The sequence below is a fragment of the Dermacentor variabilis genome, chromosome 7 (genome assembly GCF_050947875.1).
Source record: "Dermacentor variabilis isolate Ectoservices chromosome 7, ASM5094787v1, whole genome shotgun sequence".
Classification (NCBI taxonomy): Eukaryota; Metazoa; Arthropoda; class Arachnida; order Ixodida; family Ixodidae; genus Dermacentor; species Dermacentor variabilis.
This window is the reverse complement of record NC_134574.1, coordinates 89,396,149-89,420,246: the sequence shown is the minus strand read 5'-3', so window position 1 is coordinate 89,420,246 and position 24,098 is coordinate 89,396,149.

Below are 24,098 nucleotides of genomic sequence, written 5' to 3'. Positions count from 1 at the left end.
TATAAATTCCAGAAACCTAGGCAGCGCTTCGTTCGTGCGAAGAAAAGATTGAGTTTAAGAGAAAATTGCGGCTTAAAGGTCTACATATCTTTTTGCAATTCACATTGCCCACTACCGAGCGGGAAATATTGCTGTCGCATACACCACTACGTCCTTTTACAGCTTTCAGTCAGTAAAACGGCACCGCACAGACGGCGCTACTCTTTTTCTTTTTGTTGCTCTAAACGTGAACCCATGGCCTTGGAAAAGGCGAGCAATAACACCGTTTTCGATTCACGTTCCACCTGCTTTTGGGCAAGTGCCGTAGACTGTTTGGCCAAACCACGACGTCTCATGGACGTGGAACTTGAGTATCGGGAGCCTGAAAAACTGGCGCAGTGCATCAACGAAACTCTTGAAACCCGAAAACGCACACAGCATATAGACGCGTGAAAACGAAATTTTCCATTGGCACCTCATTGTCGAGGATAACGTCATTGACTTGTATTTTTTGTAAAGTATTTAATACAACTGCTCAATAACCATTTGCTTTCGTCCTATATAGCAATGCATGATATTTTTATTGATAGTGGTTGAGTACTAGGGACATTATTACAATTAGGAGTGCCTACATGATCGGGTTAGTACTTGAATGTTCCGGGTAAGTCTCACATCTTTGCCATCATTTACTCCAATTTTAAAATTACTAAAGTTTACTTCTTAATACCGACATCGAGCATTATTCTATCACTTTTTAATACCTATCACTTCTTAATACCGAGATCGAGCATTATTTTATTACTTTATGTTGGTTTATTATTTGCCTTTAGTGTCTTTTTAAAGGTAATAGCATGCGATACTTATTTCGCATACCAAATGAGGCTGCTACGTGACGTTTATAATATTGCACATGATGCCTCCACCGGAGATTTTCATGAAAGATTACACCCGAGAACTTTTACTCGGATACCCTTTCAAGTAGTTGCAATTGAAATATTAAACATGCTAGCCAAACCAGGCTTGTAATTAGGAGTAAAAGCACTATGCTCCTTTTTTAACGTTTAAATTATTTTAGAAATAAACCTACTCAAAGAAAATTGAACTAGTTAATAAATACAGGACTTAGTATGGATATGATAAATAATATGATAAATGACATAATAAAACATTAGTATTGCCGGCCCATATGAAATTACAGGGCGTTTCCGGTATTGCCACTATATTATGGAAACAAAGAAGAAAAAGGGCAGCACCTTACAAAGAACTGTCCGGAACAGCGTGTAACTTTGATTTTATGTCGCAACTTTTCGAAAACGGGGCGATGTATCAGATAGCCATGCGGTAATGTCATGCCCAATGCCACTGATTACATAAAATGATAAGTTAGAGAAAGTTATGTCATCGTTTTTTGCAGCAGATGGCTTATTAATGTTTATGAACTTTAACAAGTGTGTAATTTTTATTTTCTGTATTCGTAACAATTTTTGTCATCTATTTGAAGCACCGGGAATTCAGTGGGTTTAGGGCTTTCAAAGTCACCCTGATTTCTGTATATACGGTGTTACTTTTTGAAGTCTCCGGTTCTTCGACAATCTAAAGATTTTTCAACAATGTCTGAAAAAAGAACTAAGTATGAATATCGGCTCATTATTTGAGGTGCAGCAATGGCTTAGAGGTAGAGTATCCGCCTCGCGCACAAGAGGACCGTGGTTTGAATCCCGGTGCTGCGCAATTTTCCACCGGATTTCTTTTAAAAATCTGCGTGTTGATAAAATTGCATGGAGTGCGGCCTGATCCCGGTGACCAGAACCGGTAACGCACTCCCTCACCAGAGCAGGATTGGCCGCCCTGGTGCAGTACTTCGCCGAAACTTCCTATATGAATAGAACAATCAAACCCTGGCCCTCACTCCCATGCAGCTGCGAAGCAACTGACCACGGCGGCGGTCAGACCTGTGACGCAGCGGAGGGTGCTAAGAATACCTGGGTCCGAAAAGGCCGCCATTGGAATCTCAATCTGGCAACGTTTTATGCTAGAACTTTATCTAGTGAGGTAAGTCTAACAGTGCTATTGGAAGAATTACAGAGCAGTAAATGGGATGTAATAGGGCTCAGTGAGGTTACGAGGACAAAAGAAGCATATACAGTGCTAAAAAGCGGGCATGTACTGTGTTACCGGGGCTTAGCGGAGAGACGAGAACTAGGAGTCGGATTCCTGATTAATAAGGAAATAGCTGGTAACATACAGGAATTCTATAGCATTAACGAGAGGGTGGCAGGTCTTGTTGTGAAACTTAATGAGAGGTACAAAATGAAGATTGTACAGGTCTACGCCCCTACATCCAGTCATGATGACCAGGAAGTCGAAAGCTTCTACGAATACGTGGAATCGGCGATGGGTAAAGTCAAAACAAAATACGCTATACTGATGGGCGACTTCAATGCCAAGGTAGGCAAGAAGCAGGCTGGAGACAAGTCAGTGGAGGCATATGGCTTACGCTCTAGGAATAGCAGGGGAGAGTTATTAGTATAGTTTGCAGAACAGAATAATATGCGTATAATGAATACCTTCTTCCGCAACCGGAATAGCCGAAAGTGGACGTGGAGGAGCCCGAATGGCGAGACAAGAAATGAAATAGACCGTATACTATACTCTGCACTAACCCTGACATCATGCAAGATGCGAACGTGTTCGGCACGGTGCGCTGCAGAGGCCATAGTATGGTAAGAACTCGAATTCGCCTAGACTTGAGGAGGGAACGGAAGAAACTGGTACATAAGAAGCCAATCAATGATTTAGCGGTAAGAGGGAAAATAGAGTAATTCCGGATCAAGCTACAGAACGGGTATTCGGCTTTAATTCAGGATGAGGATCTTAGTGTTGAAGCAATGAAGGACAATCTTATGGGCATCATTAAGGAGTGTGCAATATAAGTCGGTGGTAGCTCCGTAATACAGGAGAACAGTAAGCTATCGCAGGAGACGAAAGATCTGATCAAGAAACACCAATGGGTGAAAGCCTATATCCCGACAGCTAGAATAGAACTGGCAGAACTTTCGAAGTTAATCAACAAGCGTGAGACAGCTGACATAAGGAGCTATAATATGGATAGAATTGAACATGCTCTCAGGAATGCAGGAAGTCTAAAAGAGCGAAGAAGAAACTAGGAATAGGCAAGAATCAGATGTATGTCTTAAGAGAAAAAGCCGGCAATATCATTACTAATATGCGTGAGATAGTTCAAGTGGCTGAGGTGTTCTATAGGGATTTATACAGTACCAGTGGCACACACGTTGATAATGGAAGAGAGAATAGTCTAGAGGCATTCGAAATTACACAAGTAACCCCGCAAGAAGTAAAGAACGCCTTGGGAGCTATGCAAACGGGGAAGGCCGCTGGGGAGGATCAGGTAACAGCAGATTTGTTGAAGGATGGTGGGCAAATTATTCTAGAAAAACTGGCCACCCTGTACACGCAATGCCTCAAGACCTCGAGTGTACCGGAATCTTGGAAGAACGCTAACATAATCCTAATTCATAAGAAAGGGGACGGCAAAGACTCGAAAAAATATAGAGCGATCAGCTTACTTTCCGTTGCCAAGAAAGTATTTACTCAGGTAATCGCAAACAGAATCAGGAACACCTTAGACTTCTGTCAACAAAAGGACCAGACATGATTCCTTAAAGGCTACTCAACAATAGACCATATTCACACTATCATTCAGGTGATAGAGAAATGTGCGGAATATAACCAAACCTTATATATAGCTTTCATTGATTACGATAAAGCGTTTGATACAGTCGAAACCTCAGCAGTCAAGGAGTCAAGGAGTCAAGGAGCGGTCATGAATGCATTACGAAATCAGGGTATAGACGAGCTGTAGGTAGAAATACTGAAATATAACTATAGCTTCTCCACAGCCACCGCAGTCCTCCATAAAGTAAGCAACAAAACCCCAATAAAGAAAGGCGTCAGGCAGGGAGATACGATCTCTCCAATGCTATTCACAGCGTGTTTACAGGAGGTATTCAGAGACCTGGATTGCGAAGAATTGGGGATAAGAGTCAATGAAGAATACCCCAGTAACTTGCGATTCACTGAAGATATTGCCTTGCTTAGTAACTCAGGAGAGCAATTGCAATGCATGCTCACTGAGCTGGAGGGGCAAAGGAGAAGGGTGGGTCTAAAAACTAATCTGCATGAAACTAAAGTAATGCTTAACAGTCTCGGAAGAGAACAGCAGTTTACGATAGGTAGCGACACACAGGAAGTGATAAGGGAATACATCTACTTATGGCAGGTAGTGATTGGGGATTCGGATCATCAGACTGAAATAATCAGAAGAATACGAATGGGCTGGGGTGTGTTTGGCAGGCATTCTGAGATCATGAACAGCAGGTCACCATAATCCCTCAAGAGAAAAGTGTATAACAGCTGTCTTACCAGTACTCACCTACGGGGCAGAAATGTGGAGGCATACGAAAAGGGTTCTACTTAAATTGAGGACGACGTAACGAGCTATGGAAAGAAGAATGATGAGTGTAACATTAAGGGATAAGAAAAGAGCAGATTGGGGGAGGGAACAAACGCGAGTTAATGACATTTTAGTTGAAATCAAGAAAAAGAAATGTGGCATGGGCAGGGCAGGAATGAAGAGGAAAGATAACCGATGGTCATTAAGAGGTATGGACTGGATTCCAAGGGAAGGGAAGCATAGCAGGGAGCGGCTGAAAGTTAGGTGGGCGGATGTGATTAAGAAGTTTGCAGGGAAAACATGGCCACAATTAGTACATGACCGGGGTAGTTGGAGAAGTATAGGGAAGGCCTTTGCCCTGCATGTGGGCGTAACGAGGCTGATGATTATGATGATTAGTGATGCAATCTTTGGTGCCACCTTTATCCAATAGGACGATGCGAGCAACTAACTCGATCCAACGATCCGAGTTAACCCCAAGCTAGCCAGTTGGGAAGACAACGTTTTGTATATGACAAATATTCTCACAAAATAAGTCGGCACCCATTTTATTGGTCTTGCTTTTCTACCATCAGAACCACTAGTGGAACTAATATTTAAATAGTTTGAAATATGTGCAATTTCTGTGGGTTTCGCAAAGTGAACATACATAGTATTCTGGAAACTGATATGAATACAGTTTACGAACCCCTTATTAACATTCGACTAAAAGTATCGGAAAGACAAGAAGCTCTGTTTGAATTCGTCAGCTAGAAATTTTCCATTGAGCTCTTTATCGCCGGACGTCTGTTCCTGGAGAACGCTGCTCTTTGTGTGCCGCAATTGGTGCTCCAGACTACGCCAATATTCTTTAGCGTCATAATGAATGTCCGCGAGTTTTTAAGCACAGCAATCAACATGTGATTTTCTAAATATCATAATTTACCTTGTTTCCGACTTTTTCTATATTGCTTAAGCATTTATGTGTACTTATACTAGAAAAAGCTTACGACGAGCTTACGTACGATTTCGTAGGCAACCAAAGTTTTTCCCACTTTGTTAAGCTCTCTAACAGTTAACAAAAGAAACATAAATTCGTAAATGCCAATACGTTTTCTAGGAAAGTATTGTATAATAGGTACAAACTATATTTGTTTTCTATTCAAAATTTTACTTGGTTTCCTAATGCAGTATGTTGACGGAAATTATTTATTGTCTCCTACTGTAACTTAGTGCTATGGTCCTATGAATAATTACTATAAGTAATAAATCACTTTAGTACTAGTACTGTAATTTTTATTTTTAGCATAGGAAGAGAACAGCGAAGCATTTGCTCCCCATAGGATGTTCTCTAAAATGGTATTTGCCAGGGTTCCGTGCTACGAGTGTCATGTATCGGCGTTCGAATTGTCAGGTCTGCAAGGGAAGCTAATAAATTTCGAGGATTGTTGATGCTTTGTTATATCTTATCGCCAGATCATACGAGTAAAGATTGTGAGTAGAAACTAAATTAAAACGATGAAAAAGTGGTTTAGTATGAGCGTGGTAATCTGCACTGGCTATATGTCGAAGAGCTTTCTTTTGGAGTACGAATATGCGATTTAAGTTCGTTGTTGTGGTTTTCCCCCAGACAAGGATACAGTAATTAAGATGAGAAAGGAACAGACCATTGTAAATTTTTAGTTTAACCTCTTGTGGTAAAAACAATCGAAACTTTGCTAAAATACCAACAGACTTTCCAATACGAGTAATAACGTGATTGATGTGCAGATCCCAGGACATGTTTTTATGAAAATGGACACCAAGGGCCTTAACAGAGTCGACAACTTCTACAATGTCATTACCGAGGAGAAGATTACCTTCTAGCACAGCACGTGATTGTTTGGGTGAAAACAGGATGGCCTTTGTTTTATTAACGTTTATCTCCAATGAATTCAGCTTGCTCCGGGAGTTCAATTTGTCAAGGCAATCGTTTATATCGAGGTGAAGCGTCGTAGTGTTAGAGTTTCGGAACAGTAGTGTCGTGTCATCCGCATAAATAACAAATGTCGGTTTCGCGCTTATCTTAATTATGTCGTTAATGTAAAAGTTAAATAGAAGGGGACCAAGGATGCTCCCTTGGGGAACACCAGCATTCACATTTTTAAATGAGGAAAGAGAATCACCTATCACTAGGGCTTGTTTACAAAATTTTAGGTAAGTGGTTAGAAGTCGTAGGGGTGTGCCTCGTATACCATACAGCTAGAGTTTTTTTAGCAACGTTATGTGGTTCAGGCGATCGAAGGCCTTTGAAAAATCTATATATATACCAGCTATAAATTCCTATAATAAGCTGCCATTCAAGGAATGCCGCTTATTCAGAGAAAGCGCGCCGTTTATCTAGCTATCATCGAAGCTGTGGCAGCCCTTGCGCGGTCGTGTATGCCGGCAAGATGACACAGTAAACCTTTCTTCATCATTACATTGTATTTATATTGTGAATAAATCTTTATTACCCTTCCTTTTCCTGGCCGTCTCTCGTTAGACAGCCGCTATCATTTCCCAATAGTCAGACATTCGTCAAAATGCGATCACAGTCACGTCGTCTTCGTCACTCCGGTTTAGTCATGCCGTCGTCATCACACCACCACCATGATTCAGGTTTAGTGCTAGTCTTCGTCACGCTATTGTCATCGTTCCATCGAAGTGAATGTTTCTTCTTCAATTGTATTGTAAGCATACTGTCGTCATTCAGTCGTGATTATGCTGCCCTTGTAAGTCCGTCATCATCAGTCAGTCGCTATCATGCCTACATTGTCTGACGGTCGTCGAAATGCGATCGTGGTTGTGCCGTCATCGTCACTCCGGGTTTCTCATCCTGTCGTCGTCACACCATCATCATCACGCATGTTTCATGATACAGGATTCGTCACGTTCTCGTCATCATGACACCTTCGTCTTTCCATCGACGTCAATCTTTCTTCTTTAATGTATCGTATTTATGCTGTTTTCATTGAATCGTAGTTATGCTGCCTTTTCATGCCATCATCGTCAGAGGGTCGCTATCTTAGCCACGTTGTCGGACCACCCGCCCTGGCTGCTTAGTGGCTTTAGCGTTGTGCTGATAACTGCGAGGTCGCGGTGTGAAATCCCACCCACGACGGCCGCATTTTGATGTGAGCAAAATACACAAACACCTGTTTACTTACTTTAGATACACGTTAATGAAACCGAGATGCTCATTTTTACATTGCCAGTTGTCCTCGAAAAGTGATCGTGGTCATGCCATTATCGTCACTCCAGCTTCTTCATGCAGTCTTCGTCACAGGATCTTGATCATACAGGTTTCAACTTAATCTGACACACTTCAAAATGTGGTCTCTGCATACACTGTTCGATTGCTAATGCCATTGCCATCGACAGTTATCGTGAGATGAGTTCTCCCATTATTTTGTGAGTGTTTGCAAGGCGTGCGCTCAGTAAACCACCTCTACATAGCAATTGAGCCCGTGATTAAATTATTTTGGTAAAATAAGCATAACCTGGTTTTCTGCACAATAAACATCAATTTAATTGCTTGGCGAATAATAAGACTCGTTAGAAAATCTTGAACAAATAATTCTGTCTCCTTCGGGTTTAATGGTCTCTACAGTTCATTTTAAGAAAATCACGTAACATCAACATTTTATGGACCACCCTTATAAATCGTGAATGAAAGGGATATCTTCATCGCAAGAACTGACTGCACAATACGTCCTGGTGCTCATTGTCCCTTTCCATCCGACACTGAGAGTGCACAAGGAAAGCTGGAACATGCCACTTCAACGCTCAAAAGTGCACTGAATTGGATGGATTGAATCTCAGAAACTTGCGCACTAGGGCTCAAAGTAGGAACGCATCCTGTCGTCAGGGTGGAGTATGGAGGCTATATCTTGCGAACATGTGCGTCTGCCAGCCAAGGTGTTTTCTGTTAACACTCTTGACGAAACTGCAATATGGTCCACGCGGAGTAAAACCAAATTAATAACGCGCTATTTTCACACCAAGTCAAATCTATTGTACGGCTAGATATGTCGTAGAAGTGGCATCTAAATGATCGCATGGAGCGTGTAATGCACAAACCATGCGGCCGCCAAAGACGAAACGCGTATGTGGACCTTAATCTCGTACATCCAAAATACCACGCTCGCAGAAGTGCGCCATGCTCGGGCAGAGAAAAAAATGCCTCATATTAGCATTGCCGAAGTAAACAAGTGGAAATATTAAAACTTGCTAACGCTAGAAACGCGATCCCGGAAATCTTTGTATCCTGTGGCTTTCCGATTGGTATTCGCAAGTCGTTATTCATCGTCTGTTGCACAAATATACGGAAGGCAAAGACGAAGCGATTATACAAATCTTAATCTCCTATATCCAAAATAACACGCTGAGAGAAGTGTGTTATGGTCTGCTGATGCACATACCGCCTCATATGAAGCATTGCTGGAGTAAACAAGTAGAAATTGTGACACTTGCTAACGCTAGAAACGCAACTATGGAAAACTTGGTTTCCTATGGCTTTCCGATTAGTATTCACAAATCGTTGTTCATTATCTAATTCACAAACCATGCGGCAGGCAAAGACGAAATGAGTCTGTGAATCTTAATCTCGTACATCCAAAATAACACACTGGGAGTAAGTGCGTCATGCTCAGGCAGAGGCGAAAAACGCCTTATATCAGCATTGCTGCGTTAAACAAGTGGAAATATGAACACTTGCTAGCGCTTCAAACGAGACGCCAGAAATCTCGTTATCCTGTGGGGCCCCTATTGCTATTAACAAGCCACTATAAAGTATTTTGTGCACAAATCATACGGCCGGCCAAGGCGAAGGGAGCCTATGAACTTTAATCTTCTCAAAACATGATACAATGCTGGGAGAAGTATATCATGGTCCGGCAGATGAAATGCGGCCTGATATTAAGCATTGCTAGAGCAAACAAGTGGAAATCTTAACACTTGCGAACGATAGAAACGCGACCACAGAAAAGTTGCTATCCTGTGGCTTTCCGATTGCTGTTCACACATTCTGTTAAGGTATTCTCGATTGGTAAGCAGCTGTAGCTTTATGCATTGCCCCAACTGCAAGTGTTTCTCTGTCGAAAAGCTTGCCTGCAAAAGATGTAGAATTACATGTATAATTAAGGGCGGGGTAGCATCCGGCATATACTTTACGCATTGCCAAACTACTATACTGACGGTTACGATTGTTAGTACTCAGTTCCAGTAACTGAGATAGGTAACACATTTGTTTCTTACAAACTAATGACCCTAGTTGTATACTGTTCTAATTCTGCGGGATAACAGAAACATTATGGGTCAGCTGAAGTGATGCATCTCCATGTCTTTTTTTTTCTGGGAAGAGCATGGATAGAAGCGTAATCTATTGAAAAGGAGAAAATTGTGTTTTTCATGCTCCACTTATTAACCAGATGGACATATCCAGTTTACGCAAATAAGAGACACGTTATGGTATAGTAAATAAGGACAGACGTATGGGAGCCTTGAAAAAAAAATTAGTTTGTTCTTACGTGTTGCTTACGCCTTTTCTGTTTATGCGGCATCCTCAGGAACCAGCACCTTACAACCAAAACTATGCCTTGAAGGGGCCTGGAGGCATTCCTGACTAATATCATCGGCTGTGGCTTCGCACTACGCGAAAATGAGTCGTAGCGATAAAGGGGCAGTGCACAGCATGTTGTGCCACATTTTTTTACAAAGCGACTTTCAAAGGTGGCCGCCTGAACATCAAGAGACTGTCGACACGCCATGTCATATAAACACCAACTGTACGTGCTTCCGTACTTGTCTGGAGACCTTGTGCAAAATTAAATAAACTTTACGTGACTTGTGTTCATTTTAACACCTTCTGCTGCCTGAATTCATTATAAATACTGCCCGATCTACCCTGAAAACCTCTCTGTTGAATTACTATCGCTTAGTGACGTCATTTGAATAACGTTATTTCGTAAATATATCTCATGCTATTAGCGCTATTCGCAAATTTAAGGGGCGTTTGAGTGAGTGGCGGTGTGTTCAAGACGGCAAATAGTGTGTTCGACAGAACTCATGCGTGAGCGTTTCCAAAATCGAGCTGCCAAATGTAGCAGAAGAAGCATGTCTAGAAGCATATAGATCTTACCATAAATTCTGTTTCAGAACGCCTAACATAATTTTGAGAATAACTTTTGCACAGGGGTAGAGGCTCGTATTTTTTTAGATGAAAATCTGCCTAGTGTAGTAGACTTTGCGTCATCAAGTTGAATAATCACTCTATGTACGGCGAAGCTACTGGGCGCTTTGTTTATAATAAATGCAGTTTTATAGACATTTGCAGGGGCGGTGCTAGCCAATAGAATGACCTTCCATTACTGGACGTAGTGAAGGAAGGTAGCATGTACGTGCTCATTTGATGAGCATAAGACGGGAGGCGGAAAGAAGCCAATTTTCAAGTATTCTTTTTCCAAATATATTATATCAGTAAGTGTAAAGAAGGATATACGTTGAGCCCTTATTTATGGCGAGGAATAGATAATAGGCAAAGTTACACAAGGAAGGCGCATGTATACGGCTCTTCGCTGAGGTTTACGGCAAGCCATTTTTTCTCTCCTGGTGGGCTTCGCCATCGCATTGCTTTGGAAGAGCTCAGAACGAGCACTAAGCACAGTGCATCGTGTTGCGAACTAACAAATGCTGTGTTCACTTTTAGAAGTGTGCTGATAAAGTCATACCTAGTGGACGATTCACCAACCAGATGCGAATGAATTATTCAGACAACTGGCTCACCTGTTCTCTTAGCAAGTACACTAGCGTAAGCACAACTGTGCATAAACATAAGGTAAACATAAACATAAGCATGTACTCCAAGATAACTAGAAATACTGATAACATACTCGCAAAAATTGTACAAGAGCTTCGTCTCACATATGTTAGAACATTTCCGTGGGACATTCACACTTCTGATGCCGTTTGCCTCTGATGCCGATCCACGGCTTCAATCAAATTTTTGTACTTTGCCGAAGTAAACTCCTCGTACGTGCATCGCTGCCTGGATTCTTTTAGTACTTTTCTCGTGACAGTTTTTGTAATGAATTTTATCTTGACGTTGTTGAGTATCGGATCCATGAGTTTGATTTTTATGCAGATACGATGTTTCGGCTTTCTACATCTCCTTATCGAAGGAAACCCACCGCCGAAGCAGTCCGTACAGATGGCTAACCAGCGAAGCTGCAACGTGCGCCCCCGGTGTTTATCACCTGGTTAATCTTGACGGTTTATTAACGAAGGGTTGGAAAGCTGCCGGATACTCGGTAGGCAGTTGCCGCTGCCGCTCGGTTTCAGGGACCTGTTCTTGTGCCCGGGCTGTAACATCGGCACTGCGTAGATGAGCTCGTTCCCGGTTTTGGTGGGGGTGTTGTTGATCGGAAGCTGCCCGCTCTTCAGGAGCACGTATGACACGTGGCCTACCAACTTCGGAGCCGGAGAGAAGCTGCTGCACGCGCGCTCACCTGCGATGGAGAGCAACGACGTCACTAGTAATTACGTCAATCGCGCGCCCCTCTCTTTTTTTATCGTGCGCGCGCATGGAATTACCCCGGAGGAGCTTTCGGAGCACATGCGAAAAACGGACGGACGGACGGACAAATCCGCTAGCCATATGCAGCTTCCCTGTAAAAAAACTCATTAACTAGCTGACTCCCTCTACTGTCCTTGTGGAGTTAGGACCTGTTCACCAAGTTTCTGGATCGGCGAAAAGTGATACCTAATATGAGAAGATATAATTGCCTGAATGTTTCTTCATATCTCCGATATATATTTACCTAGACATATTTAGATAAATTTTAGCCAGATTGAGGCTTTCTCACATGTCGACATTTGAAGTGACAACGTCGTCATAGTTATGCTGCTGCTGGAAATTTAACAGGGCCCGCAAAGTAGAATGCACTTGGTTACCGCTGTACCAGATGTATGGTTCTCTGGTTGAGCTCTTTGCCACCAGTTAACTGCGCTCTGCAGGCCACTAACGATTGTTCCTTCGACCATCTGGCAAAACGCCCAGTCAGACGTTTACTAGAATACCGGACACGAAGTAGCTCTGTCGTGGTAATAACTATCTGGTGTAAAATGACAACCGCAAACTTGTAGATTCTGGCAACGATCGGATACCGGCAGCCCGAGGTTCTGTTGCCAGTCGACTCACCTGTAGCATTACTAGAGAGACGATGACGTAGTTTGATAAGTCGCAAGTCGCTAAGTTGGAAACCCACGGCGCAAAGTTCGATTCGTGCTCCTCGAGAGAAGAAACCTCGAGAAGAAAATTGACCGTGCAGCACGCATCTATAAAGATCATATAGTAATAAAAGCAGACGACACACGCTCTGTGCGGAAGCGTTTGAGTGTACGGATGACATGTGGTTTTGTATTCTCTTGGCGGCGCTCCTTTATAGAAACAAATATAACCAAAATTCCAGCTAGTACGCACGACATCTGTTAACCAGAAAATTATATAAAATTATCCATTACACAACTTGGTAGTTAATCGGATAGCTCGCCCAACTGACGTCCTGCACGCCAGCGATTAGATTGTAACGAGGGAGTAGAATCACAGAGATCGGTAGCGATGCACATATTGAATGGCGGATTCACCAATGTGCGCTAAGTGCAAGTGTGAAGAGACCATCAGTCACCTTCTGTGCCACTGTTCTCGCTTCGATAATCAACGTGCGACTCTCCAGTGTGCCTTGAACAGACTGGATGACAGGCCATTTACGGAAGCGAAGATCTTGGGAGCCTGGCCTCACAGCTCATTAGCCCAGAAAGCAGTTCGAGCGCTTTTTCGCTACCTGAAGGCAACAGACTTGAGTGCCCGACTATAGACATCCTACACCTAAGTTCTCTCTCTCCCTCTTTTACTCCCCATTCCCCTCCCCACGTGTAGGGTAGCAAACTGGACTCAGTCTGGTTAACCTCCCTGCCTTTCCGTCTTCCCTTCTCTCTCTCTCTCTCTCTAAAACGTTATAATTAATTGCACACTTTACGCGAAGCGCTTACTGGCAGCACGTAATGATTAGTAGGACCTACACTAACGAGTTAGCACAGTTGCATAGTATTGCCAGTGTTGGTAAGTTCTCCCTTAAGGATATTTTTTCAAGTGGTGGTGTTTCCCGCTATTCGAACCTCTTCCTAAGCCTAAAATGTTTCTATTGTCAATCTCATCACGTCTCATATCCCGCTTGTGAAATGACGAGCAAGATTGTTCCGCCATACCGGTGCTCATATAGTGTCTTTCAAAAAACTTCCAGGGTGCGTTCGAGGCCTTTAAATAGTGGTACTTAATCGAAGATAACGGTTTCTGCTATTGAATCTTGGGCAGCATGAGTGAATTTCCATAGGCATACTCAACACCAAAATTATATTTGAAAACGTGACGGCGGGGTATTTTCATTCCAACACTAACATATTTTCATTCCAACACACGGTAGCATAACTACGCAGAGCCAGAGCTGTAGGAATTATGATACGCAACCTAAAGACGAACGCGTTTTTCTTTTTATATAACCCTCCGACAAAATGATTGAACGTCCTTGTACAATAGAGCTGAGGACTATGTGGTCGCAACAATTCAAAGCTCGAGCTTGTAAAAATAAGGTGATCCTTGAACGTCTGAGATGTTCAACGTGGTTTATCATACACTAAATTAGCACATGCCTTCCAAGGCTTCGATGTTTTGCTACATGAAAACATTCGAATCAAAAGTGTGCAAGAGTTAACCCTTAAAAAAATGACTTTAGACTGTATATAAGAAGTCTATAGACATTTTATAGACGACCTTGTCTTTCTATAGATTTGGACTTTTGTGATTCAGCCTATAGACTGTCTAAAGACGAAAGTCGATAAAGTTTCTATTTCTTTTTGTCTATTCGCCGTCTACAGATGGTCTATAGAAAAAAGTCGATGAGGTGTTTGTTTCTTGTTTGTCTACTTCCCCTCTATAGACTACCTGTGGACGAAAGTTCATGCAGTCTCTATTTATTTTTGTCTATTATTTGTCTATAGACTGTCTATAGACGAAAGTTGATGCAGTTTCTATTTCTTTTTGTCTATTCGCAGTCTATAGACAGCCTATAGAAAAGCGTCGATAATGTGTTCTTTTCTTTTTGTTTGCTTCCCCTCTATAGACAACCTATAGACGAAAGTCGATACAGTCTCTATTTATTTTTGTCTGTTCGCAGTCTATAGACGTTCCATGAAAAAGTCGATATGGTGTTTGTTTCTTTTCGTCTACTTCCTCTCTATAAGCTACCTATACACAAAAGTAGATACAGCCTGTATTTATTTTTCTCTATTATTTGTCTATAGACTTTGTATAGACGAAAGTCGACAAGATTTCTATTTCTATTGGCTATTCGCAGTATATAGACGGTCTATAGAAAAGAAAGTTGATAAAGTGTTTGTTTCCTTTTCGTCTATTTCCCCTCTATAGACTACCTATAGATCAAAGTCGATACAGCCTCTATTTATTTTTCTCTATTATTTGTCTATAGACTTTCTACAGACGAAAGTCGATAACATTTATATTTCTTTTTGTCTAGTCGCAGTCTATAGACGGTCATAAAAAAACGTCGATAAGGTGTTTGTTTCATTTCTGTCTACTTCCCCACAACAGACGCCTATAGACGAAAGTCAATACCGTCTCTATTTATCGTTGTCTAATATTTGTCTATAGACTTTTTATAGAGGAGAGTCGATAAGGTGTATATTTCTTCATGTCAATTCCCACTCTACGTAGTTATTCACAAACACGCACATGCACACATTCACGTACACACAAACACACACGTATATATATATATATATATATGTATATATATTGTGGCGCGACCGGCCGCTCGACTCACATTACGTGTAATCGCAGGCTTCTTCACGCTTGAAAAAACATTTCTATGGAGCACGTGTAGAGCAACAGAAAGCTGTATCGAGAGTTTCTTCTACTGTTGCTCTACAATTTTTCATTTACAATTTTCATCTAATTAAAATAATTGAGAAATAAATTAACCCTAATTATCTAATCAGGGGATTGCAAAAAATTATTCTGGGCATCTTCAAGTGATTACAAACAACATTACCTTGGTTTTCTCCAGCTACGTAGCATCTGCATATGTTAAAGTATAGGCCAAATTAACTGAAACACCCTTTTTACTTTACATTTCAAATTATTTTCCGCGGTTTCCTATATCACCGCCGGTGAAGGCCATAGGGTGGGACGTCACCAAAGGTCATGTTAACTTGTGCGAACAGCCCGCATACCGATTGTGGTAAGGCGTGAGATGAAGTAGAAAACAAGCGATACTGTAAAATTCTTATTGCTTCAGGTTTACATGCCGTCTATAGATTGGTAATAGACAAAAATCATTATTCTGGTCTGTACCAAGCGCAGGTACCGATGGGTAATATGAAGCTGCGTTTGATATCAGCCTTTGAAGTTGTGTACAGGTGAGATTGCTGTAGAGCCTATTTCTAGACTTTAGTAACACATAGTGTATACCTCCGCATTTGTTGACCACATTATATGATCTACGTAGTCGCACTCGGCAAACCCAAGACAGTATTCACTGTTGTCACAGCATGACTTTTGCAGCAGTAGAATAAAAAAGCAAAACGCCGATCTACTTGTGCTAATAGATGTCATGAACGCCAAATTTAGCTACAAGTGGTTCCAAACAGGCATCAAGCTAACAGCACATAGTGTCGTAATGTTTGTAGTTGACAACACAGACTTTGTGAGTGTGCGATGAACCGATGTCGCGCATGGGGTGTGCGCGTTGTGTGTCGCCCGATTCTCAGATGCTTTTCACATTGTCTTCATATCTCGGCTGCATCACTAACATCGGGCGGTTTTTCGGTGACTGATTACCAGCACTAAAAACTCATCAAAGTGTCTTATTCACTTAAAATATGTGTCAAATCCTCCGAGCCCACCCAGTATTTCGCAGGTGGTATGCCTGCGCGGCCACGCAGATGAGCACCTCATTGCTGTACTGATTGATTTACCCTATCATCGGAACGAAAAATTTGCACTAACCTATGTGCGTGCATCATGTTTGGCGGTACGCTGGAAGATATGCTACAAATGCGCTGTATAGCTCATCGTCGCTGGCGATAATGCAAGCGCCTGAAGGGCCCTGTTACGGCTTTTACAAACAACGCATTCATTCATGTGTGCGTTCCAGTCTCGTACGACAGCCCACAGCATTCGTAATAGAACCTGCCAGCGTACTTCATTCGTTCATGAAATAAGGATGAAAAATGGCACAGAAGAGCAACCCGTTCCGGCGCTCATGGTGCGCAGAGAGAGAGAGAAAGAGACAAAAAAAAGGCGCACAGACTTCTCGGAGCGCGTGCCCCCTGGCGCGCGGAGCTCCTGCGCCTGAGTATTGAGCGCCATCTGTCCGCGTCAATTTGAATTCTCAACGAATGCGCCAGACATGCAAACACTTGTAGCGGTGGGCGGTGTCTGCCTGAACGGCCTGAACGTTGGTGTCTGTGTATGCGTGTCTTCTTTGTGGCATCACACGTCAACTACACTGAACGGTAAGGTTTAGCAAAGATGTTTTGCGTCCATAGCTCTTGATTAGGTAAGCGCATTTCGTAGCGCGAACCGGCTGCATGTAGCGCAGGGGACTCGAGCATAATGTCGGTTTGTCGTTTTCATGATTTTATAACGCGCTCTTGTTCTCACTTCTACTATACGTAATGTTTTACCGAAAGCGATCGCTCACGCTTGTTGATTTTAGCGTCATAGTTGATGTGCGTAACAAGGAAAGTACACCATGTTTTAACTTGATACTGAGCTGCCACTAAGCGGATTGTGCGTGTTCAGCAGCCAGTGTGGTAGGTCTCATTTCGCGGCGCTTGATCCGGTCGCGATGAATGCTGCATCGCATGTGCAGCGAAATTCTCGTGACACGCTTTACGTATATATCTCGAAATTGTGTTAGCATGAAGAATTTTCAAACACAGACGTATTGTTGAATAACTGCTAGCGTAATCGGATAAAAGGCCATGTTTGCGGGGCATGCATCAGCAGTGTGTGCGCTGCCGTTTTCGTATAGTTAAAAAGTAGCAGTATTTTTAATGTTGTTGGCAACCGATCTAAATAATTTGGGAAGTTACCGCAAGCAAAACACGAGACTTGAACAAATATCTAGATTCACCTAATCTAAATATGTGCAACCACAAACGCTTTTGGAGCATGAAACCTGCGATAAGCTCAGTCGCTCACAGCTTCGCAACATAGGCGAAAAAAATAGAGAACAATAAATTAGTCGCTCCGGGAAGCACCTTTACACGTTCCAAACTGAAGGCTTTGCGTTTGACGGCAGTTGGAAGATTTTTTTTGTCTCTTTTATAAACAGCTTAGCAGCACAAGTTATCTTTCGGGCTATTTGAAAAGCGTTAAGCACCTTTCGATGCTACGGCGTTATGCAGTATACGTGCTGTTAATCACTAGGCAGCTGCTGGCGCAGATTCGCATTGTGCCAATCATTGCCGGTATGAAGCCCTTGTCGTACGTAATAAGCGTTCCGGTTTTTATTACTGTTGAATTTAGTGCCTTCGCCTTGGACAGACTGTATATCATATGCGCTGTACAAAAAAAGAGAGCCAGATTATACATTTGGTGGCCTTTTCTTAGCAGATAACGCACAGATTATTCAATTAATTTAGTGGATATTACACTTGTTCTACCAATATCAACACACCTAAGAAATCGTAACATGTTTCAGTTGATAAGTAACCTTATCAATACGCCCCCGTTCATGTCCATTTTACTGAAAGTGTGGCAAATGTATTCATCTCGAAGTATGAGAATAGAGACATTGCAGAGTGTTCTAAGCGGAAATAAATTGCAATTCTTAACGTGAATTTTCAAAACTGCCGTCACTATGCTGAGCATCTTTGTTCGGCACGGGCATCAACACCTAAAGATGTGCACATTCCAGCCGGGTATCTTTGTTTCAGCAATTATTATTGTAGGAACCGCTTGGGATTCTCGTATTTATATTATTTTTATAAGTACACTGTGTGTCACATGAACCTGTCTTGAAACGAAGCGTATCGTTGCTGGCACCGGCGACAATTACGGTTGTCTAAGTGCTAATCATACGGTAATATAACGAAACATCATAATGATACTGATTCATATTTCCATGTAGTCCTTAGTCAGAGATAGACAAAGTTAAATAGAGGCATAGGTGATGAGAGCAAATTATATATGAAACTACTATTTTACCCTAAAAATAACGCATTGAGTAGTTTTCGCTCACTCGGTTGCATTTGCATTACGTGTGTGTCTCTGTGTCCTTGTCTTCCGGGCTGTGCTCATGTGGCCATCAATTACGAACTTGCCCAAGCCCTTGTCAGTTTTATTAAACAAGGAATTCAATTCAGTTGAATCTAATACTGCATGTCAAGTGACTCACGTGTTCTTGGTTTTATCTAAATATTATGGACTGGCAGTACTTGGCAAGCATTAAACCACAATATTTTTTGTTGTACTTAAGATGCGGATGTAATAGATAGCCCGGATAGCCCGCAACTGCCTTTCTCTGCAGTTGCGCCGTTTTAAGATGCTCAGCTTAATCTGCACTGAATTAAAGTGCGAGCGTGGCTAAATACCTCAGCGTCGGCAAATAACCCTTCTGGTCGGAAGACTCACTAAATCGTAGCAACTGAGTCAAGAGAACATAGGATACCTTACGCCGGAGAAGGCATGATTCAGTTTCGTTCAGCCCACTTTTGTTCGAAGCTGGTGAGCGGACTCCCAGGCATCCTCGAAGGCATTTCTCCTGTATTGCTTATTGTTGCTCGTACATCCATCTGAGGGTGACATTAAGGCAACTGGTATAAAACTCTACATGTAGCCAAAACTATACTTAACTATAGGACGGACTTCAGGATGTTGAAGCTGATAGAGAGGGGAAGCACATAATGCATCTGAGGCAACCACGTGAGCGCCTTGTCTACAGCAGTCCGCTATAGTTGATTGAGGTCTGGCGTAATGCCCACAGCTCAAACTCTTGCGAATCGCCGAAAAGGGCAGTCGCCCATATCCAGCTTCGAGCGTGTAGATGTAAGCTACAAATAAGAAAGATAACAATACATCCAGCGATTTGGAATTGTTCGAGCTAGAAAGAGAGAGGAAGCGAGAGACTAAACATTAAGGAAAAGAGCATATCAGCGTAGGTGGCTCTGTTGTGGGCGGTCCCCACAGCCCAGAAGCTGAGCGGCCTCGGCTGCCCTTCCAGCTCGGTTGACCAGGTTGAGCTGGTCCGTCGAGTCTGAGCTGGACACTGCTGCCTCCCATTACCGTGTGGTGGGGTGTGTTATGACTGCGAGCTGTGGTGTGCTTCTGCAAGCCCATACCATGTGGTAAAGCCTTGCGAATTGATCGCACTCTGGGCATTTATAGGAATACAGCGCAGGGTCCATCTCTCGCTTCCTTTCACGTCAGAACATTATGTAGTTGCGGTAGTGTTCTTCGTGAAAGGCGATACTTTTGTAGGATGTGCGTGCTTGTTCATAGTATTGGCTTGGGGTGGAACTGCTAGGAGCGACCCCCTTGCCGCTCCCAGTGTGCATACGCTCGGGCGTAGGCGAGTGCCTGCTGGTTGTCGCGTAAGAACACATGCTCCGGAGTCTACACGACTTGTATGTTTGGAGGGAGCTGGTGCGCACCAATCAGAATGCGATGTGCGGCCCTGGAACTCTTGGCCCTGCAAAAATTTCTGCATGCCGAGTGAGAGACCGCCCGAACTATGACGCACTTCCAGTGTGGTCTGGTCGTCATAGGTAACGCTTTAGCTAGTTCCTCAGCTTCCGCATAGCTCGCTCTGGAAACCGACGACGCATTTATTTCGGTCCCGTGATTGTCGACTACACTGGCGACAAATGCAGTGCTTCTTGATGGGCTGACCGCGTCTACGTATGGGACATTGGCGTGGTTACTCTACTTCTTCGCGAGCGCCTGTGCTCCGGCATGTCGCCATTCGATTTGGAACGTCGTGTGCATGTTTCTGGTTATTGGTGAGACGTCCACTGTTTCTTGAATTCGAGTTACGATTTTTGTCAGTGCGCTGGTTTTCCAATGGAATAACCAAGACGTTTCAAGACGCAGAGTCCCGCTGTGATGCATTGCAGCCTTTCCTTCTGTTTTACCAGGTGGGCCTCTATATTTTCCCGTGCATTGTTGTACACCCTGTCTCCTGGAGGCGAAAAGTAACCGCTCCAAATGAAAATCCGGGAGTTTGCTTATACGCCTTGCGTATCAGCCGGTCGAGTACCTCCACTTCCATATTGCTGAAACCTAAATATGGTGCTGAGTGCGCACTGAGGCTCCCAAATTGAGCCTTCGATAGTTGGACCAGGTCCTTTTGCTTGCGTCCCGCTTCCTGCTTGTAATTCGTTGCGTCACGCGCAAGACCTACGTGGTCGTGTTTTCCAACTTCTGTATGGCCTTCCTCAGGCCCCCGTCCTTTTGTAAAGGTAAGCCGAGGATATGAATTCTGTCCACTTTGGGGGTTTCTCTGGACCTATACGCAGGTGGATGGTTGGTGTCTGGGTTTTCCATCGTCCTCTTGAGCGCTTCTCGATAATTAGGAGTTCAAACTTCGCTGGCGCGCATTGCAGTCGGCATCTCATCGTGTATCTTCCTACAACGTTCACTGCCTCCTGCAATGCTTCTTGTTGTTCTATTCAATTTCCGACTGTCCATGTCGTGATTTCGTCTGCATTCAAGGCATGTCCGATCCCCGGTATTTTCTCGAGTTGGGCTGGGAGTGTCAGCGACAGCAGTGCTCCTTGTTGCGTCCCTCTATTAGGTGTGTCTAGTCGCTGTGACCACATATTTCCCAGTCCTGTAGTGGCTGTGCGATCTGTGAAAAAAGCCCTCACGTAGTTGTAAGTTCGTCTGCCGTAAGTCGTCTCACTGAGATTTGCTAGTATGGCTTCGTGTTCTACGTTGTCAAAGGCCCCCTTTAGGTCTAGCGCAAGAATTGCTTTCGGGCAGCATGGCGTTGCAGCATTCAGCATGTTCTCCTTCAGCTGCAGAAGTACGTCTTGCGTTGACAAGTTGGGCCGGCAACCAAACATCGGGTTCGGCATGAGTTGATGCTCTTCTAGATGCGTCTGTGGCCTGTACAAAGCGTTACATCAGTGAGCGATATCGGTGTTAGGTTCTCCAAGCAGGGCGTTTTTCCAGGCTTTCGTACAAGCGTGATCTCAGCATGCTTAAATTTCGGGGCAAGGTCCCTGTGTATTTAATGGTTTTCCAGGTTACATAGCAACTTGTTGGTGATTCCGTTCTTACCCGGAGTGGTGTTTCGAATGAGTCTTGCGATCGCTCGCGCCAACTCCGAACGCGTTATGTCCCTGTCAAGTTCGCTGTTTTCCAATCCGGAGTAGCCAGCCATAGGCTTTGCACCAAGTATCGGCTTGCCAATGTATCTACTTTGAGGGGCACAGCATAGCTGATCATCTTTGCCTCCAAAGTTGCATATTACTCGCTCACCGCGTGCTTGCTTTCTCTCTTGCTCTGGGTCGGATCTAGTAGATGTCTGAGTATGGCCCAAGTCTTTGCATTGCCGGTGTTCCTTCGAGGAGCTAGAGAACTGGTCCTAGTTTTGTCATGCAAGTTTCTCTGTATAACGCTCTGCCTCGTCTGTTAGCTTCGCGATGGGAATTTATAGCTTTCGGTTGTGCCGCTGTCTTCGCCATCTTTTCAGCAAACTGTCGCGCGCTTCCCACATGTGTAAGAGGCGCGGGTCCACTGCCCGGTTGTCAGTGGTAGGTGCAATCTCCATGGATTTCTTGGCCACCGATCCCTGCAGTTCTTTAACCCAGCGCTCCAGATCACTTATGGGTTGGGCTTCCTGCGTTCCTATTTCACTCCGGAACTTTGCCCAGTCCATGATTTTGGTGGAGCGTATCTTTCTTGGGAAATTTCCTGCATGTACTGCGATGCTGAGTATGAAGTGGTCGCTTTCTAGCGTCTCGTTAGCGTTTTCCCACTAGGCGCTCCGAAGTCTGGACGCGAGCGCAAGATCGGGACACGTGTCCCGGGCGGTGCTGTTGCATACTCTTGTCGGATATGTCGGGTCCGTCACTATCGCGAGGTGGCGATGTTGAATGACGTTGTACAAGATTGTTCCCTTTCTACTGTGTCTGACCAACCTCCACGCCTCGTGCGCCGCGTTGAAGTCGCCTAATATGAGAAGGCCGTTTTGTCTAGCTAACTGCCTCGCTTGCTGCACCATGTTGTTTAGGAACCCAGCTTTCCTACGGCGCGGTTTATATATTAAGAACAAAATCCTTGTGTTTCCATTTCGTTCTGTTACTATGTGCGTGGACACGCGATGTGTTTCCGTGTTCGCATAAATGTGGTCTATTGTGGTGAGTGTTGCCTCGTTAGTGTGGCCATACGTTCTTCTGCTGCTGCATGATTGCGATACTCGGTGATTTTCAGTGATTTTCCTGTTTCAGGTAAGGCTATTACGTCCAGTGGTATGCCTTGTTTGGCAATGTACTGCAGCGGCGTCGTTCTCTTGCCAGTGAAGCCACGATAATTCCACTGCCAAATGGTGATCCCTTTATTTCGATAATTCGGCTTGCTGGCCATTTTGATCCTCTTGTAGAATTTGCTGGAGGGCTGCATCTCTGTGTGGATAGACACGCGGCTTCTTATGGCGTTGATCGTTTACAAGGGGGGTGAAAACCTCGTATAAGTCAGTATGATGCGCCGGAGCTAGTCGAAACCCTTCTCCATATGCACATGGAGCTCTTGGATGGTAAAGTTCAAGTTCAAGTTTATTCATCAACGATGTCAGTTTAACAAAGGATTCCTGAATACCTCTTTCGCAACCAGTTACTCTCGCTTCGAAGTCTCGCGCGCTGTTGGATCCGGCTTGGGTAGCATCTCGGTGTTATTGTCCTCGACCTTCTCCCCCACTGTCGAGATAGTGGACGCGCGTGGCGGCTGCGGTGGCGGTGTTCGGGGAAGGTTTCTTGTGCTGGTGGCTTGTTTCAGCTTCGTTCCTCCTTTAGTTATACGCGCAAGTCGGCTATCTCTAAGCGCAGTTCCTGCGCTAGAGCCGCAAGCGCCTGTACAAGGTGTTGTTCGTGTTCGTGTCTGCGTCTGGTGGCGGCTGTACGTGTTGCTTGGTTTTGTCATTTTGTCTCTGTGACTTTGGGAGGCAGCGTTCTGCCCAGCTCACCTCTTGTTCCTTGGAGCCCACATGACTCTGGATTTTTGATCTACTACCGAACCTCGTTCTGCTCTTGGACCTGGACAATGGCGCTGGTAGCAAGAGACATACATGAAGATGTCCTCAATATTTGATATTTTCATAGAAGTTTGGTAGCCTAGGGCATGTAAGAAAGTAGCCGTGGCTGCACCAAATTCAAAGCGGCACTTTCCAGCGGCAATTCCGTTATTAAACGCACTTCGATACTCCAAATTTCTGAAAACGAACTCTAGCGCGGCGATCATTCCCAAGCGAAAGGACGAAACGCTAAATCTGACTGGTGATGCTGAACATGTGTAGCTGGCCGATGGCCGTTTGATGTCCGTGAAAGCACCAACGCTCTAGAGGTT